The sequence below is a fragment of the Suncus etruscus genome, chromosome 15 (assembly GCF_024139225.1).
Source record: "Suncus etruscus isolate mSunEtr1 chromosome 15, mSunEtr1.pri.cur, whole genome shotgun sequence".
NCBI lineage: Eukaryota > Metazoa > Chordata > Mammalia > Eulipotyphla > Soricidae > Suncus > Suncus etruscus.
In genome coordinates, this window is record NC_064862.1 from 3,079,847 (window position 1) to 3,098,605 (window position 18,759).

Sequence of the window (18,759 nt, forward strand, 5' to 3'; positions counted from 1 at the left end):
GCGATGATTACAGCCGACTACCCAAACCACACACAATTGCATCTGCAAACACTTGTGGTGTTGGTGGCAATAAAACTGGTCTGTGCTCCTTTACTTCTTCAGTACCTGATTAATATCATTCATAACAACAATTGTACCTCAATTGCTAGGTCTACATTCGACTTCTGTAAAAAGATGTATATCTACATTCAGAATCTGTTTCTATTCTTTAAGCCTACAGCACCTGGTATTCCCAAGCGGTCTCCCCTCCAAGTACAAACCAGGCCCGACCCTACTCAGCTTCTGAGATCAGACGAGATCGGGCACATTCAGGGTGGAATGGCCGTAGACCGTTTCTAATTTTTAATGAAATGTTGTGAACTTTTAAAGTAGTTAGTCTCATTATCATAGCACTTTTTATATTAAACTTGTTCTTTCTTACCTCTAGAATTAAGTCCAAACTATCAATATAATGAATAGAACTCTTTAAAATGACCTAATATAGCTCCCATCTTCATCTTTTACCACTCTATAATCTTTCCCTGATCCCAAAAACATAACTTGTACTCTTGCTACATTACATTACAGCAACCTATTGAAACTAATTTGTGTTTTGTTTTCTGGTTTTTGTTTTGTGGATTTTTTTCTGCTTTGTATGCATCCTTCTTTTCACAATTTCCTTCCCTTTCCACTGCATCATTCTTAAACTACTCATTCATTTTCTTTATCTGCCCGACCCCTCGCTCTAGTCGCTTCTCTATTGTTCTCTCACACAAATAGTTCCTCTTTGGGAAGTGTTCTCTGTTTCTGTCTTGGTAATAATTCCTCCTCTATGAAGTCCTTTACTTGTCTCCTTCATCTATGTTCCCCTATACACATCGTGATTGCAGGCTTGATCATTGCATATTATTTGACTTTATCATCTACATCAACTTCCTATATCCTTAAGTGAAAATCTGGATCTAGTTACTTCTTTGCTGTCAGTATTTGGTATAGATATGAATAAGTGTCTAAGAAAGTACTGATGAGATATAGAGAAGAGTGAACTAATTCCCATAACATTGAAGCAGTGACTTTTTTGAGGTAGGTATTGGTTAACAGTGGTTGAAAGTGGGGCAAAAATCTAGGGTAGCAAGAAAGTGAAGAACACAAGTAAAATCCTTTAGAATAAATTTAGAACACAGAACACAACATTTTCTGTGTGTAACAAAAAAAGAGATGATCAAAAATAGTGATGAGCATATTGAGAAAAACTATAAAGAAAATATAAAAGCAATATATTGCTAGTCTCTGACTAAAAACATTTCAAATGTAAGCACATTGATCTCACAACTAAGAAAAACATATTTCAGAATTTTTTATAAGCCTATCATTCTACTTATATAGAATTAAGAGGTTTGAAATCCAAAATGTACATGGAGAAAAAAGCAAAAGCAGGAAAATGGAATTCTAAATGTTTTAAACTTTCACTAAAGGGGAGGAGAAATGTTAAATTAATATAAATCTTAAATTTAAAACTTTTAAGTTTTAGATAGGTAGACCAGAAGTCAGCAGTAATTTTTCAAGGCAAAATGATCATTACATTGTCTTTAAATATCTTATTCTTCAATCTTGGATCAAATCCCAGGAGCACTAAGAATAAAGGGAAACATGGAACAATAGCTGGTACAAATGAAAAGTAAAAGTTATTTGCAGTCATCAAAGCAAAGAAACTAATATCTTATGCTAAAACAACAATAATATGATTTGGGTCATTGAGATTTTATTCTTGTTCTAAAAGATGTTCTCTCATAGAATTCTGGAGCACTTCCTTTAGCTTCTAACTTGTTTCTGACAAATGTGTACTTGTAGGCATTAAGATATAAACTGTTGTTAATCTACTCCTACTTCTTTTCCATTAGCAGTTTTAAAAGAAAGAAAATAGCAGCTTGTAGAAATTGACCTAGAAAGATAAGTTGCCAGTTTTTTATTGAAAGAAGGAAGTGCCGTGTATTGTGGTGTCTGAAAGTGACAAGTTTATGTAGGAGTGCTATTTCGAATGGCTTCAAGGAACCTCATACATTTCCAGTATAACATCAATTTAATGGTGAGCCCTTTATTTTTCGTGTTCACTCTTACAAAACACTTCTGAAGAAATTTTTAAAAATCTATGTATAAGATACTAATTTCCTCAAGTATCATGAAGTTACAAAACTCATGATGAAATAACAGCCTCTTTAAAGACGGTGTTTAATATCTTTTGCTTCAGTTTGTGCCGTTAGGAGTTCCTAAGTATAAGAACACTTATTCTCAATCCCCTGCTCTACCCACCCCACCACACACACACACACACACACACACACACACACACACACACACACACACACACACACACACTTTTGCTTTATAAGATAATTATTAAGAGAGAAACTAAATGTTTTCTTCTGGGAGGAAAAAGACATGTCCCATCTTACCATTCTAAAACATCCATTATCATAGTCAAATCCTTTCCTGTCACCAGTCTTGAAAATTAAACCTTTTATATTACTTAGATGAATAGCAAAAACAAACAAACAAAAAAAAAAACAAAAAAAACACATACATAAATAGCAAAATAAAAAGACTTCAGTAAATCCATAAAAACTCCTCTAGAATCTACTTCTCCCTCAATCTTTGGGAGTCAGAGTTTTTCTTTAGAACATTGATTAAAATTTCATCACTAATTACAGACTTATTTTCTTCTATTTCTATTTCTTAGGGAAAGTTGACCTTTGACTTAGTAGAATAATATAAATTGAATGTCCTTTCTTTAACAGATCAATTGGCAGATCTTGCATAATATTTTCCATTGAAATTAACCATGTCCCAAGTGCAAATTACGACAATTCAATTTTCTTGAGCATATGCTTTAAAAAGTTTGCCTGGTGTTGCTTTCATTTCATTTGGTTCTTTTTGTAATGAAAACAATTTCTCCTGTCCTCTCTTGTTTTACTGTTGCTTGTTGTGGTGGTGATCATGGGTCACTCACTCACACACACACACACACACACACACACACACACACACAGGATTGCAGGAAATCACATAATTTAGTTATGGTTTTTGCAGATATCCATATTACTATGTTGCTCACACAATTCACTGTGTCATACTCTTGCTCAGAATGGTCACCTACCTTTAGCTGTGCTCACAGAGGGTCGACAATTTTTAGTTGTGCTTGTACACATTCAGCTATGAGTTGAAAATTGCTCATGCTCTTTTAAGTGGTACTAAGCCACTTACTAGCTATATGCTCTAAGCACATTTCTTCTTTTTATTAATATCTTTTTTGTTTGTTTGTTTGTTTGTTTGTTTGGGTCACACCTGGCAGCTCTCAGGGGTTACTCTTGGCTCTACGCTCAGAAATCACCCCCGGCAGGCTCAGGGGACCATATGGGATGGAGGGATTCGAACCTCTGTCCTTCTGTATGCAAGGCAAGCACCTTACCACTGTGCTCTCTCTCCAGCCCAGAGCACATTTCTTAAGCTTTTTTAGTTGTCTCATCTCAAAAAGACTCTAATAGGGACTGGGAAGATAGCTTAAGGGGCTATTGAGTATGTGTAGTATGCACCAAGACCCCAAGTTTAAACCAAGGTACCATCTGACCCACCCCCTGACCACCACATAGCCACTGAAAGTACTACTGAGAATGTTCTATGGACACTTTCTTGGGAAGACAGGCCTAAAAGAGTACAATATCTAAATCATCATGTGGCTATCATGCTTACATGAGATGGAGGGTAGAGAGAGAGTAGAGAGAGTAGGGCACTTGCCTAATACTTGGCTAACCCACGTTATATCCCCCAAATGCCATATGCCTCCCTGAGCACCATGAGGGGTAAATCCTGAGTATCTAGTCAGGAATAAACCATGAGCATTGTAAACTGTGACCCCAAACAAATAAAAATAGATACAATTAGAACGTGTTTTTCAAGCTCTTGGTATGAACCCCTTAAGTAAAACAAACTAACAGAAAAAGCTATCAATAAATAATAGTGGAAAAACGATGTTGAAAATGATGAGGAGAGTGAAAAGAAAAATTGAATAGCTTAGAATATTCCATATTGCACACATGTATCCTGAAAATATTATCAGGAGTTCTTCACTCAGTTCAGAAATATTGAAAAGAAAGTGAAAATGTTGAAGCTACTAAACGGTAGGAAGGAATGAGAATGTGTTTACCAACAAGCTAAATAGTAGCAATTATGTTCTTTTTACTGCTTCATTCGTCATCAGGTAAGTATTATGTACCCAACATATGCTAACCATATTCAGAAACCATACAAAGAAAGTTCCAAATTGACTACATAATAGGAAACGGTTGTATGCTATAAAAAAGTCATCAAGGAGAGTTCCTGGGAATGTGGAGCTGAGGATATGAAATACGACTATCAAAGGAGATTGTCATTGAGAAGGGTTTTTTGAACAAAGGCCTACAAAATGTGAAGGAGCAAGTTATGTGGACAGGAAAAATGTATTCAGGTGAGACAGAGAAGAGAAGTGGGACATGTCTAGGACACACAATTCTCCTTTCTTCCTGCTCAACAAGTCCAATGATCGCTGTGCTGATGATTGTGCTGACAAGCCTTACCACTCAGCCTACTTACCTGTTGCACAAATCAAGCCTGATTTATTTTTTTACTGAACAGAAGCCCACTCACTGAAGAACTTACTATACACATAAATAATATTTAAAAATACATTGGTGTCTTAATATAAATTACAAAGAAAATAGAAAATAATTCCAAGTAATGGACTGGAGTGATACTACAGCAAGTAGGGCTCTTGTCTTGCATGCAGCCGACTGGCATCCCATATGGTCTCCTGATCCTGTCAGGAGTGACTCCTGAGCACAAGGCCATGAATAGATGCTGAACACTGCTGGGTTTGGGGGAAAACAAGACAAAACAAATATAATGCAAACTAAATATTAATATTTGGTGAAGGACATAGCATTTTAATTTTTAGCTAGTATTTGTTTTCCACTGTATAAAACATACAAGTTAAATTATGGAAGCTTTAAGGGACTTTTAGTTCTGGTATTTTAGAATTCTGTGATTTTTGTTGTAGACTGTTTAAAAGGAAAGGTCAACAGACACTTCAACTCAACTGGCATTCAGCTCTAAGTCATCAGAGGCTCAGGACAGAATTAGACATCCCTGTTGGTTATTTGGGAAACATTACTGTAAAGACAGAGCTACATGCATTCTCCTTGACTGTAAGATGAAGAAATCGTATATGAAAAAATATTACAAAGAAATTTGTATAAAAAATGCATTGCCAATTCATCCTATATGCAGAGAATTGGCCATTGGTGTGTTTGTATGGAATCATTCCAATGATCTATTAATACACGAAATCAGAATGTGCCATTAATGGTTGTCATAGTTTAATACAACATATCTTGAGATCCAAGGGCTTTTCTGCCTGTTCCTGGCTTGTTTTTCCTCTTCCTTCCTTGGAACACTCTTCGTGGTCTCTTTTCCTTCTCATGATGCACACACTGTCTCTAGCATCAAGCACCCACCTATATACTGCTGCTCATCAATTCTCAGTCATAAGATCATGAAATCCATACACTGGGTTTCTCCCATGTCTCACAGGAATTACAAAACCCGCATATGTAAGACTCTCTCCAACCTACCCTCATTGTCCAGCATTAACTCTTCCATGTGTTACATCATTATTTAATAAAAAGTTTACTTAGAAACTAAAAAATGATTCTATACTTTATTGATCTTTCTCAGTTTCCTTAATTTTACACTTCAGATGTTATTTCTCCCCCGCCACATTACTTCTGAATTTTTTTCTGTGCTTGTATCAAAATATATAGCAAGACATTTGCTGGTTAGACATTTTTATGCCCATGTCCCTAATTCAATACAGAAGGATGCTGGATCTTATTATGTAAGTGAATCAGCAAATTCCAGATGTAAGCAGAGTGAAACTAAGTAAATTAAGTGGAAAGTCCAGTGGTTACAGAAAGGGGCCCCGAAAGGTGGCTATAATTTTGAAAGAGTAAAAGGTTCTGCAAAGTTGATGTTGGCTGGTGCCTCCTAGAGTCGTACATACACAACTTGCATGTACAGTCATATACAGAGCTCCTGGTTAAATATGCTTGAATTGATGAGTGAGAATTTACTGAATGTTTATGTAAGCAACATAGATGGTGGAGGACTATAAGAAAATGTCAGATATATTCCTCCTGCCCTCCAGGAGACTTTCATCTAGATGGAGAAAAAGGCAATACAAGACAATACAGAATCCTTTGACTTATATGGCATAGACTAGATGACAAAGAAACGTTAAAACTGGTCATGAAAATAAAATTAAGTGGAACCTCAAAATGAATAAAGTAAAGTAGAAAGGGAGACTATGAAAAGGAACAAATGTATTTAAGGAAAGTCAAGATGTAGGCCTGATTAAAGCAGAGGCTTCATGTTGTGGCTAGTAAAAAATAAGGTAGAACAAGTGAATGACTAAAAAGCTAGGCAGAAGGTAAATTCAGGTGTCATTAATTTCAGCAAATTTATGGAAAGAATTTGATCATATACTCTAGGTAGGCTGATGATTTTTGGGCTCAGTTGGATAGCTTCATGTCTTAAGAGCAGAAATACATCAGGAGCTAAAGCAGTCTGCAAACGTAAAGGAAAAGGAGGATGTGCCTGGTGTCAATCAATAGAAACATCCCAGTATATTAAGGGAGGGGGGATTACGTCATTTTAAAGGAAGGATCTTCCTTCCTTTGGGGAATTGAAAAGTTGATTAGTTCAAAAGGAAACACATTAAAAGGAGAAAACATCATGAAAATGAATTGAGTGGAGGGCAGACTAGAGTTAGAACTCTCTGGTAGAACATCAATTATAATTCATTCGACTCTCTGTGCAACTATTGAAAAAATTGCGAGACATCTTTTGTGTTTGAATGAGTTGGAAAAGAAGATGATCAGCTCTTCTCTTGAAGAAAAGACAAGAAAGGAAATGAAAGAGAGGTGTGAGATTTGTCAGCCTCTTTGTCCCTGTGCACCGTCTCCAATTCTCAGAGTGTGCAATACAAGCACTGAGCATGGCAGAAAACTCATCATGAAACTCGAGCCAGCGGCAAAGCAGAATGAGCAATTTCATTGAACAGCAACGGACATGAGGTCTGCAGCAGAGCTACAAAAGGAAGAAACTTAGCAGTTAAACTCCAGCAGTGATGTTCTGCCTGATGCAGAAACAACAAAATTTAGAAATCTTGACTTTAGAAGTCTTGACTTTAATTCCCAGATGCGACTATTTTTCTTTTATACCCTTACTTAGGAGGAGATTTTTTTTCTGTAATTTGTTGTGTATTATCAGCTATTTACATAATTACTCTAATTAAGCTAGTTACAGCAGTTCCTGTAAATATGTGAAAGATCACTGAAACATGTAATTATGTCCTTATATTATTAATTAAACTGTATCAGCTGGGAAAATTACTGTAAATATGTCTGGAGGTGTCATTAGTCTGTGTAATGGAGACATAGAATTCTTTATTGAACTACAATCAAGTACTGTGTGCTAATAATCCATTTAAAGCCCCTCTGTGATCTTTAGAGTTTAGGATCTCGGGCAAAAAACGGAAAAACTCTATGTTTGAAAAGCTGGTGTAGGTTTTCAACTTCCTTGATTCCCCACTTCAGTGGATGGCAAAAGGTCCGTCCACCAAGTGGCTAGACCCATGCCCTAGTGGTCTCAGTGGCATTGCAGCAGGAGGGGCTGCTGCGGAGCTCAGAGCTATTTCCTCAGAGAAAAAGACACATTATCAAGAACTGGGAGCAGCGGTAGGGCAATTGACTTGCACGTGGCTGACCCAGGACAGACCTCTGTTTGATCCCCTGGCATCCCACCAAGTTCCCCAAGCCAGGAGCGATTCCTGGGCGCATACAGGAGTAGCCCCTGAGTGTCACCGGGGGTGGCCCCCCAAAATCCAAAAAAAAAGACTGAGTGCTAAAGGGGAATAAAGTGACATGCATGCATGCCAAAAAGAGAGAGAGAGAAAAAGAAACATTATCAAGAGCTGTTCAGGAGGACATTTTGCTTCCAATTCTGGCTCAGATCCTCGCCTTTTCCTCCTGGATACTGCAGTAAGTACCGACAAGCAAGCCTCTTTCCTCAGTTTCTGTGGAAACTGGTCCTGATGGAGGTCATGAAAACATTAGATTAGTAATAGTAACTGTCTCGTGTAAGACTGCATTTTAAAGGGCACAAACATCAAAAGAATGAAAATGTCAGAGTTCTACATTTCTAACGATAACTACAGGTACTGGTGAGTCTGATTTGTGAGACTGAAGATCCAGCTTTTTATCCCTTCAAATCACATAGTTGGTATCTCCCCCTGAGGCAGGCCTTCCAGTTAGCATTTGGAGGAATTTCGAGCCCAGTACTAGGAAACTGTATCCTAATTCAGTGAGAAACATTAGAACTCTCTCTGCCAGGCGTTGATAAACAATAGCTACAGAAACTCTTATTGTTTCAAAGGATGCTTACTATAAAGGAAAAGGTAGACAAGACCGAAAAGAGGAGGGGATCCCCAGAGCTTCAGAGAGACACAGGAAACCCCCTCCCTCAGAAAATAACAAACAGAGAGAGCTTTCAGTTCTTCAAGTGCAAAGACTGAAAACTGTGACTATAATTCTAATTTTCTTTACTTTATGCTTGTTTGTGGGGAAAGGAATAGGTTAACATTATTCTTATACCAGAATCTTACACCAGTTTTCTTTATCTCTTTCTTTTCATTAAATCAGCATTTATATTTTTCAAAGCATCTATATTTTATCTACTTCTTTGAAGATGCCTGTTTTAGAAAAAAATGAGATTATTTTGAATAACTAATTATTTTCATTTGCCTCTATGTATGTAAATAGTATGTTTGACTATAGGATCATCAAATTCAGAATTAAAAACTAGATATATATCTCTTAAAATTAGATTTGCATTGGGATTTCTATCTTCTTTCAACTTCCTTAGGAAAGAATTAAATTCTATAACGTGATGCTAATAAGGTACCTCACTTTTGGGGTCCAGAAATTTAATAAACACAGTTGGCAATTTGCCACTTATGAAATAAAAAATTTTAATACAATTTTATTTTAATTTACAGACATATTTTAGTGTCCTCTAAAATCTACTCACAGAACTATGTTTAGAAATCCTAATAAGATATAGTAGGGGTGGTTAATACTTGTCTTCTTTTGAGGGCCTCATACAGATGCTCTCAGTAGCTTCTCTTGGCTTACTGCTTGGGGCATTGCTCCTGGTGATACTTGGGACTATGGTATACTGGGGTCACCCACATGCACAGTATGCACTTCTATCATGACCCCTGAATTTTTAATAACATTGATTTATGAGCATTCTCTTAGATGCTCTTAAGTAAAAGAACAAACTGGACAACTTAATGAGAGAAAACTCATGTCTAATAATAATATGTAAAGCAGAGTTAAAGCAACATTTTTATGTAAACACTAGTCAGGAAATTGGACTAACTTTTAGTGTTCAAGTCTTACAAATACCTCTATATGGAAATTATATTAGCCTTACAAAGGTGCTTTGAGAAGCAATGAACTGAAAACTGTCTGGCATTTATAAGTGCTTTAAAAATGGGGCTGGAAAGATAGCACAAGGGTTATGATGCAGATCTTGCATGTAGCTGACCCTGGTATAATATTTTAGATATCTCATATGCCCTCCAATCACTGCCAATTCTGAGCACCGAGTAAGGAGAAACTTCTGCACACGGTCAGATACACTTTCCCACTCATCCACAAATGCTAGCTATCATTCCCCATTGTACTTTCCTTCAGTCAGTAAACTTTCAGACTGGATAGTTTACATTTATAAATTATGTGTTAACATATTCCTAAAGTACATTTTTTTATTTGTTTGTTTGTTTTTGGGCTGGTGATTCTCAGGGTTTATTCCTGGCTATGCACTCAGAAGTTGCTCCTGGCTTGGGAGACCCTATGGGTCGCCAGGGGATTGAACACCGTCCGTCCTAGGTTAGCGAGTGCAAGGCAAACCACTGTGCCACCTCTCAGGCCCCTCTACTGCTCCTCTTTCTCTCTGTGATCATCTACCCATGATCTTAGGGAAAGCCCTCAACTAACTATGAGAGCCTTCCTGAAAGCAAGGTCTCTTAGATCTATACTGGAATGAAAAGCCTCGTGAATATAACTTCTTCATGTTGACCTGCTATTTTATTTCTTCTGGCAGGTAATTGCAGGAGCTAATCTCTTGGTCAGCCAGGTTAAATTAAGATTTTAGAAGCACATGCCTGGCCACAGACAGAGTTCAGCCCAGGATATTGGAGCACAAATAGAATCCCTGAGAGCATCAGAGGATGAACTCACCCCATTTAGGCGCATAGTTGCTTTCACACAGTAGTTTAAGTCACCTTGGCATGACCAGCCACATTAAGGAAATGAGAATTTAAAAGTCATTTTATTTATTGATTTTGTGTGTCTTTAAAAGGAGCCCCAGGGGCTATTCCCTGAGCACTGAAGATGTCCAACTCAGTGCTCAGGGCACCAGGAATTTAACCCTCTAACTCCAAAATAATTTCCCATTCTTTGAACTATCTCCTCAGCACAAATAACCACGACTAATTTCTCTTTTCCCCTCCCTCTCCTCTCTTGGCCTCTCCTTGCCTCTCCCCTCCTCTCCCTTTTCTCTTCCAATTCCCTCCCCCCTCCTCCCTTCCCTTCCTCTTGCTTTTCTTCCCTTCCCATTCTCTTTCTTCCCTCCCTTTTCTTCCCTGTTTTATTTTCTTTCTTTTCTTCCGTTCTCATACCAGAAATTGAACCCTGGTCCCCATATCTTCATAAAAGCAAGGCATGTGTTCTTCGACTATGCCAAATTCCCACACTGATTTTTTTGGGGAGCCACACCCACTGACTCTCAGGGGTTACTCCTGGCTATGCACTCAGAAATCGCTCCTGCCTAGGGACGCCGGAATGGGGGAAGGGGATCAAACCAAGGTACCTCCTAGGTCAGACGCATGCAAGGCAAACGCCTTACGGCTGCGCACTGCTCCGGCCCCACACACTGATATTTTTAAAGTTACTTTAGAGACTTTAATAGTTAAAAACCCATATCTTTCAAGAAAAAGCAATTTAATGTTTTTCTTTCCCTTTCTTTTCTTTTGTTAACATTGTGTTCTGGGTTTGTCCACTTGGTTTTAGCACCAGATACTGGACTGGAAGAGTTGAGGTGGTGCCAGGGAATCAAACTTGCATCTTTAGGAGAGCACAGCAGGCATTCTACCACAAAGTTAGATCACTAAACCCGAAAGGGGGAAATGTAATATGCTGGATATGCTGTATCCTCTATAAATACTGTATTTCTTATACATCAGAAAAGACCTGGCAATAGTGGAAAAGACATCATTAATTTTAGTTTTTGTCTCAACTCCACAGAATGGTATGGGTATTCGGGAACTTAATACCCTACCTTAACTCGCCTGAATCTATTATAGACCAAACCTCCAAATCAAAAAAGTAAGAAGACACATTAAAATAATGGGTATACATGGATGAAAATGGCCACTTAACTCAAGGCAACCATTTAAAAGGAGTTGTCATATCATTTTAGGGAGATCCAGAGTGAAGGGCCAGAGAAATTAGATAGTTTACTAAATACATTCAATTGGACTATACCAGGCAAGTCCTTAACATCTTATATGGTTATCTTATCATTAAGTATACCTTAAATTCTATCCTATAGAACTGTTATGCACCTTTTGTGGTAAATACTACTTGTGGGGCTCTCCCAACTGAGCCCTTGCTGGTGACATTCTGATACCAATATTGAATGATTTGCCTGAAATCTTTCTTTCCTTGAGTCTCTATGATGCTCATACTCATATTGCTCAAACTCATTCCTGCTCATACTGAAAAGGTGCTAAGGTCTTTCATCTGTGTTGATCTTTTCCTGCCTGGGACACAGTCTGACCACTAAGATGCCAAGAATATGGGCCAGGGATCCCTCTCATGAAGAGAGGATCAACACTGAGTGAAACCAGAGATGTTCAATACATGTTCATGACACTATGAATCTTGGAAATGATATTTTTAATACCAGAAATGGAGTTGAAAGAAAATTACAGTTTTTTTCTACTCTTTCCAAGTTGCAAGTGTTATGTGTATTGCTAAGGCATGTTCCATCTTTTTTTTGTAGAAATAGAAGACCAAGATCATATAAAACATATAAACATTATTAAAATCTTGCCTTTTTTGACTTTCAGATGCAGTTGTTTTCAGCATTGTTAGCTTTAATGGCTTGAACAGTTGTTGATATCACACCCTTCTTTATTCTCTAAACATCAAGTTATGCATTTCATAAAAAATAGCTTTTAGATTTACATGGAACATGTTTATATTACCTATAAAACTCAACTATTTTCTTTAATGAGTGTTCACCTAGGCATTGCCAAATAATTCCTATGGCTTCAGGCGTGGCTCTTAGCCATAAATGCCAGTAATTGCCAACCTTAAAGGTCATATATGCCTTTGGGAAATTATCTGGAGCAAATCCTTATTGAAAAAAATCTCTGTAGAGTTATTTCTTATTCTATTTGTTGCAACGAGTTAAATTTTTACAGGCTTGGAATTTCACAACATCTATCAATTTGAATTATATTCATAGCTAGTAATCATAATTAGATGATCTTGTTTTGTTCCTGAAGTGAAAAGTAGGCATCTCAACTTTGGGTGGAGGAAGAGAGTAAATTTTTAAGACTACCCAAATTTTTGAAGCCTAAAACCCTGGGTTTGCCGGAGAGATAGCACAGCGACGTTTGCCTTGCAAGCAGCCAATGCAGGACCTAAGGTGGTTGGTTTGAATGCCGGCGTCCCATATGCTCCCCCGTGCCTGCCAGGAGCTATTTCTGAGCAGATAGCCAGGAGTAACACCTGAGCACTGCCGGGTGTGACCCAAAAACAAAAAACAAACAAACAAAAAAAAACAAAACAAAGCAAAAAAAAACAAAACCCTGGGTTCAAATTCTGACTAAGCTTTTAAGTCAGGTTATTACAGATGTGTTTAAATTCCATTTTCAGTCAAATGTAAATCACGTTTCCCATCTGGCAAAAATGCTTTGAGATTTAGAGTTAGCACAAAGTGCCTGACATCTACACAATTAATGAACAGCAGTCATCAATCTAATGTTTCAATTTATTAGTTGTAATCATATCACTTCTTTGTTTGTTTGCTTGTTTGTTTGTTGAGGGGCATAGCCAGTGGTGTTCAGGAGTTACTCTTGGTTCTATACTCAAAAATCACTCCAGCTGGAAACAGGGAACCATATAGGATGCCAGGGATCAAACTTGAGAGTGCCATGTTCAAGGTACATGCCCTACCTATTGTTCCATTGCTCCTGCCCTGACCATATAAATGCTTAGAGTTTTTAAAACATAATTTAAAAAACATAGTTTTTAAAACACTTTGACATTAATTTTTCTTTTTCTTTGTTTTACATTTTTGGGTTTTTGGACCACACCCAGTGATGCTCGGAGTTACTCATGGCTATGCACTCAGAAATCACTCCTGGCTCAAAGAACCATAGGGGACTCCAGGGATCAAACCGAGGTCTGTCCTGGGTCAGCTTTGTACAAATCAAACACCCTACTACTGTATTATTGCTCCGGCCCCTGACATTAATTTTTCATTTTCTCTTAACTTTCCTGGTAGAGACTGTGTATATAAAATAGGTACCATCTCCATTATATAAATGAAGATATATCATTGAGCATCAAGGCTATATTTATGTAACAGGGACTAGGACTCTGAGTTCAAATAAAACACACATTATACATCTCTGCCTCATGCTAACTCACCTGTTATTATTGATCCACCAACTTATTCATGCATAGAAGTATAAGATTATTTTTGTTAGTTGTTTTTTGTGCCACAGCCAAATGTCCTCAGGAATACTCCTGACTCTGTACTTAGGGACAAAATCGGGGTTCAGCCATATGACTATCACTCTAGCCTGTAAGGTAAATGTTAAAATGTTAATTTTTCAATAAAAGTTTACTGTTAAAGGATCTACATAAAGCTACAGTTCATTTTCACTTTTTTCAACATTCAGGAATTCTGTAAATCTGATCCCTTAAGAAATGATGAGGAAGAGTATCAATAAGTTGAAGTTAATTTTGAACAATTGAGTTCTAAAAGCACATTTTGTACTGAATTGCCTATTGATCAATTTAGTTGTAGATTGATTGCAGAACTAATTTTTAAATATTTTACATTAATTTAGTAATAAATTAAAAAGTTAACACTTTTAAAGTATTGAAAAGGTACAAGGTCAGCAAAGCCAGAGTGATTTTTGAGCAAAGAGCCTGGAATAACCCCTGAGTGCTGCTGGGTGTGACCCAAAAACAACACAAAAAGAGAAAGTATAAGGGCAGCAAAGATAGCACAGCAATAAGGTGCTTGCCCTGCACATAACCGACCAGGGACTGATCCGAGTTTGATTCCCAACATCCCATAATGTCCCCCAAGCCAGCCAGGACTGATTTCTGAGCCCAGAGCCTGGAGTAATCCCTGAATGCCCCCTAAACCAAAAATAAATAAATCCAGTTAATTGAAATATTAGTTATTGAAAAGTTTTAAGTATGTTTGAAGTAACTTTGGTATGGACATTTATTTTTTCAGTGATATATTTAAATAATTTTAATAACAAATTAAGTATTCATGCTGGAAATTTAACATTGGGATGGAGATAGATCAGAATTCAAAGACTTTGCCCCAAATGCCAAATATCCTTTTGAGTTTGTAGAGTTGATCCAGGTAGGCCTGGTCTCTAGGCCCAGATCCCTGGAGCCCTCTCAGGACCTGAGGGTAAGTCCAGCGTCTGCCCTGGCAGATCTAGTGCTCCACCTACACACGCTTTTGCTGTCATATAAACGATCCACCTGGGAAACCATATTGCTGAGTCATACCAGTTTCACAGCTACACGTATGTTCCTTGTGACTGAAGGAAGTCCTTTCTTCATTATTGATAGGTTTTAAGTTTTGACTAGCCGAACTCTCAGATTTTTCCTTCCTGTGATCTTTCGGAGTACCACTGTTTCTGAGACAACTCAACACAAGGTAAGAATGTGGAGACAGGTTTCATTGAAGTAGCGTCAGAAAGGCAGACATAAAACCTACACGTCAACTCAAGTTTTGAAATTGACTTTTCGAAAGGACTTTTTTTTGGCGGGGAGGCGCACACCCGGTGGCTGTCAGGAGTTACTCTTGGGTCTGCTCTCAGAAATCGCTCCTAGCAAGCTGGGGGACCCTATGGGATACCAGGAATCGAACTCAGGTCAGTCCTGGGTCGGCCGAATGCAAGGCAAACGCCCTATTGCTGTGCTATTTCTCCAGCCAGACTTGACCTTTGAATAAAAAGCCATATTCAGGGGCCGGGGTCATAGCGCAGTGGTGGGGTATTTATTTGCCTTGCCTGCGGCTGACCTGGAGGTACCTGGGTTCGATCTCTAGCATCCCATAGAGTCCTCCAAGCCTGGGGGGACTCCAGGAGTTACCCCTGACCATCGCAGGGTATGGCCCAAAAATCAAAAAAAAAGCCTTATTCAGATTTATTTAGCGCTACAAAATTTATAAAAAGTGTGTCAAGTAAAATGACTGTTAGATAAAGATTGATAGAACCAGAAATAGTGATTGATCCCGATGGTGCTGCTCATTGTGCCTGATGCCAACGTGATGGACCTGAGCTCCACTCCCAGCACGCCAGGTCCATCTCTAGCTCACAACTTGAGGATAGGACTTCTCCAAGAAAGCCTGCCATGCTCCTCTACTCAATACCATTAGGGCCGTCCTCCATAAAAGACATCGAATTCAATTCTAGATGTGCTTATTTAAGAATATTGATCTTAAGGACCAGAGAGATAGTACAGCAGGTTAGACATTTTTCTTGCACGTGGCCTGCCTGGGTTTTATCCCCAGCACCATACATAGTCCATTGAGCATCTCCAGGTCTGATCCCTGAGTGCAGAGCCAGGAACAATTCCTGAAGACCATTGGGTGTGCCTCTCCTCCCCCCCCCCCCCCAAATATCTATTCACATTAAAGAACATTTCTTATGTCATTAAAATCGGAAATAAGCTTTGGATTTAATATCAATTGTAATTTCTAATGTAATACTAGTAGTTCTGAAACATTCATAGTGTGACATGAAAAACTTTCAAGAACAGGAGTTCTCTTAGCTGAGATTGTAACGACAACCAAGAATTGGTCATTACTCTGCACATATGTAATTTAGGCACATACATCAAACCTGTTATAAACTTGCCACCATTATTGCTTCCTAGCCTCTAAAAACTGAAGACTGATATTTCTGATCCTAATTCTTTACATACATGGTTGATCATTTTATTAAATATTTATTCTGTATATCAAAAATCAAACATTTCAAAGGCAAAACAGCAAGTATTAAGAATGTAAAATATGGAACCTTTGGTTTTGAGCTCTTATGAAAATATAAAATGGTGGTGCAGTTACCATTGCAAGCAATAGGATAATTCTTCAAACATTAAAAATAAAGTTACTAACTAAAAGTTACTAAATTAAATGAGTCATTAAACAAGAATGGGAAGAGAGAAATCAGCAGAGAAGCAGAATGAGGAAGGTAGTGGATCTTCATGGCATATGAAATATCTATGAGCAGTGGATTTAATAGGGTAAAAGTCTGGCATAATTCTAGAAGGATGCTTAGATGCAATGTGAAGATTTTAATCTTTAATCTATAAGTGTGTTGGTTTTTAGAGTAAAGAGGACATTGTTGTAGGCATCAAGAGAGGCCTGTGTGGTCTCTAAACAGGTTCCAGATGCTCTTGATGTTCTATTCAAGAATGACTGCTACATGTGAGATGTTAAGCAAAGAAGTAGAAAGACCATTTTATTTTTTAGTTTTTATTGCACTCTTCACAATAGTCAAAATCTGTAAAGAACCCAAGCGTCCAAGAACAGATGACAAGAAGCTATAAAACATACACGCAATGGAATAAGAAAACATAAAATTGTACTATGTGGAACTGGAGTCTATCATGTTTAGTAAAGTTAAGTAGAAGAGAGATGGGTGCAGAATGCTCTTTCTCACAGATGGTATATAAAGCAACATAAAAGGGGGATAACAAGTGGCTAAAGTACCTGAGAACTGGTGTACAAAACTCAAAACTGAGTTTACTGTGGTAGGAAAATGGAGGTGGAATTGGAGGGGGACAATTAATGGGGGGAATTATGAGCTCCACCAGTAGTGTTTCCTGAGTACAGAACCAGGAATAACCCATGAGCATTGCCAGGTGTGACCCAAAGCTAATTAAAAAAAAACAATTAAATAAATATCAGTAGTGATAAGAAAATAAAAGGAGAAGCACTATTGAGTATATTTTAAAGAGTGAATTAAGTAGGAATGAAGGTAGATTAGAGTGACCTTAAGTGCATTGTCTGACTAACTGAAAAGTGCCATTTACTAAGCATCACATCAGCAACATAACTAATCTCATTGCAAAACTGTGCTTGCTTAGCATGTTCTTTTTAATGAGCCATCCTATGCAAAACCTGTGACGGTCTTCAAAAGGGACCAATAAAGCACAAGGTTGTATACCATTACATCAGACTTTGCATTAATAATATTGGTTTCCATGTTGCATATTCAAACATACCCGCTTACTATGAAATGTTCTGAGGATTTTAATCTACATTATAATTATGAAAATTCTCATACAAACCTGCACTGTTGCAGCAATTTGGCCATCATACTAAATGATAGTAATACATACTTCATATATCCACATGTGTGTATTTACATACATAACTATTTAACCGTTGACTTAGAAAAATAAGTGTTATGATAAAAAATAACCTATTTCAAAAAGTATTTAAACTGTCTGAATACACAGAATATTATTAGCTTTCAGTTACGTAAAAGAAAAAATACCAACAGGGCTTCAGAAAAGAAGCAAAGTATCTACACTAAATTGTAGCTGTTTCAGTTGCAAAAGTTTTCTGCCAAGCTTTGAAAAATAGGGTTAAATTAGCTGCTCCGGAATCCTAGAATCTCTAGAAGTTTGGAACTTTAAAATTTTGGGGTTTTTTGTTTGTTTGGTTTGGTTTGGTTTTGGGTCACACCTGGCAGCGCTCGGGGGTTCTATGCTCAGAAATCGCTCCTGGTAGGCTCGCGGGACCATACAGGATGCCGGGATTTGAACCACCATCCTTCTGTATGCAAGGCAAATGCTTTACCTCCATGCTATCTCTCAGGCCTAAAGTTGTTTTTAATAAAAATAATTATAAACATTTTGATAGAATTTTTGGATTCTATTCTTATTGCATTACATAAAGAATTTCTGAGAACTGGTATTTTTCATTAGCATTTTTTCTTCTTTATAACTAAACACATTACTAAATATAAAAAGGGAATTAGTATTGGGAAATCCCACTTTGCTGGTGGGAACCTCAGGTTTGATCCCAGATGCCACTTGGTATCCTGTTCACTGCTGGGTGTGACTCTAAAACAAAAGAAAATCAGAAAATTATCTCTATAACTATCAAAATTATGTAGTATTGGTTTTATACTTCTGTGAACACGTCTAGCAACACATTTAATTTGAGATACTAGGTAATTATGAACTTTATCCTAATAGGCGTCTTAAATTTTATAGTGTACTTATGTCGGGGGCCAAAAAAAAGTAGTAATTACATTAAAGCTTTTCTATTCTTGTTCTGGTA

At 37.5% G+C, this 18,759-nt stretch overlaps 1 pseudogene; it reads right to left on the bottom strand.

Moving 5' to 3' along the window:
* Positions 1–211: 211 nt before the first annotated feature.
* Positions 212–330, bottom strand: LOC126031485 (uncharacterized; annotated as a pseudogene).
* Between the last annotated feature and the right edge of the window lie 18,429 nt (positions 331–18,759).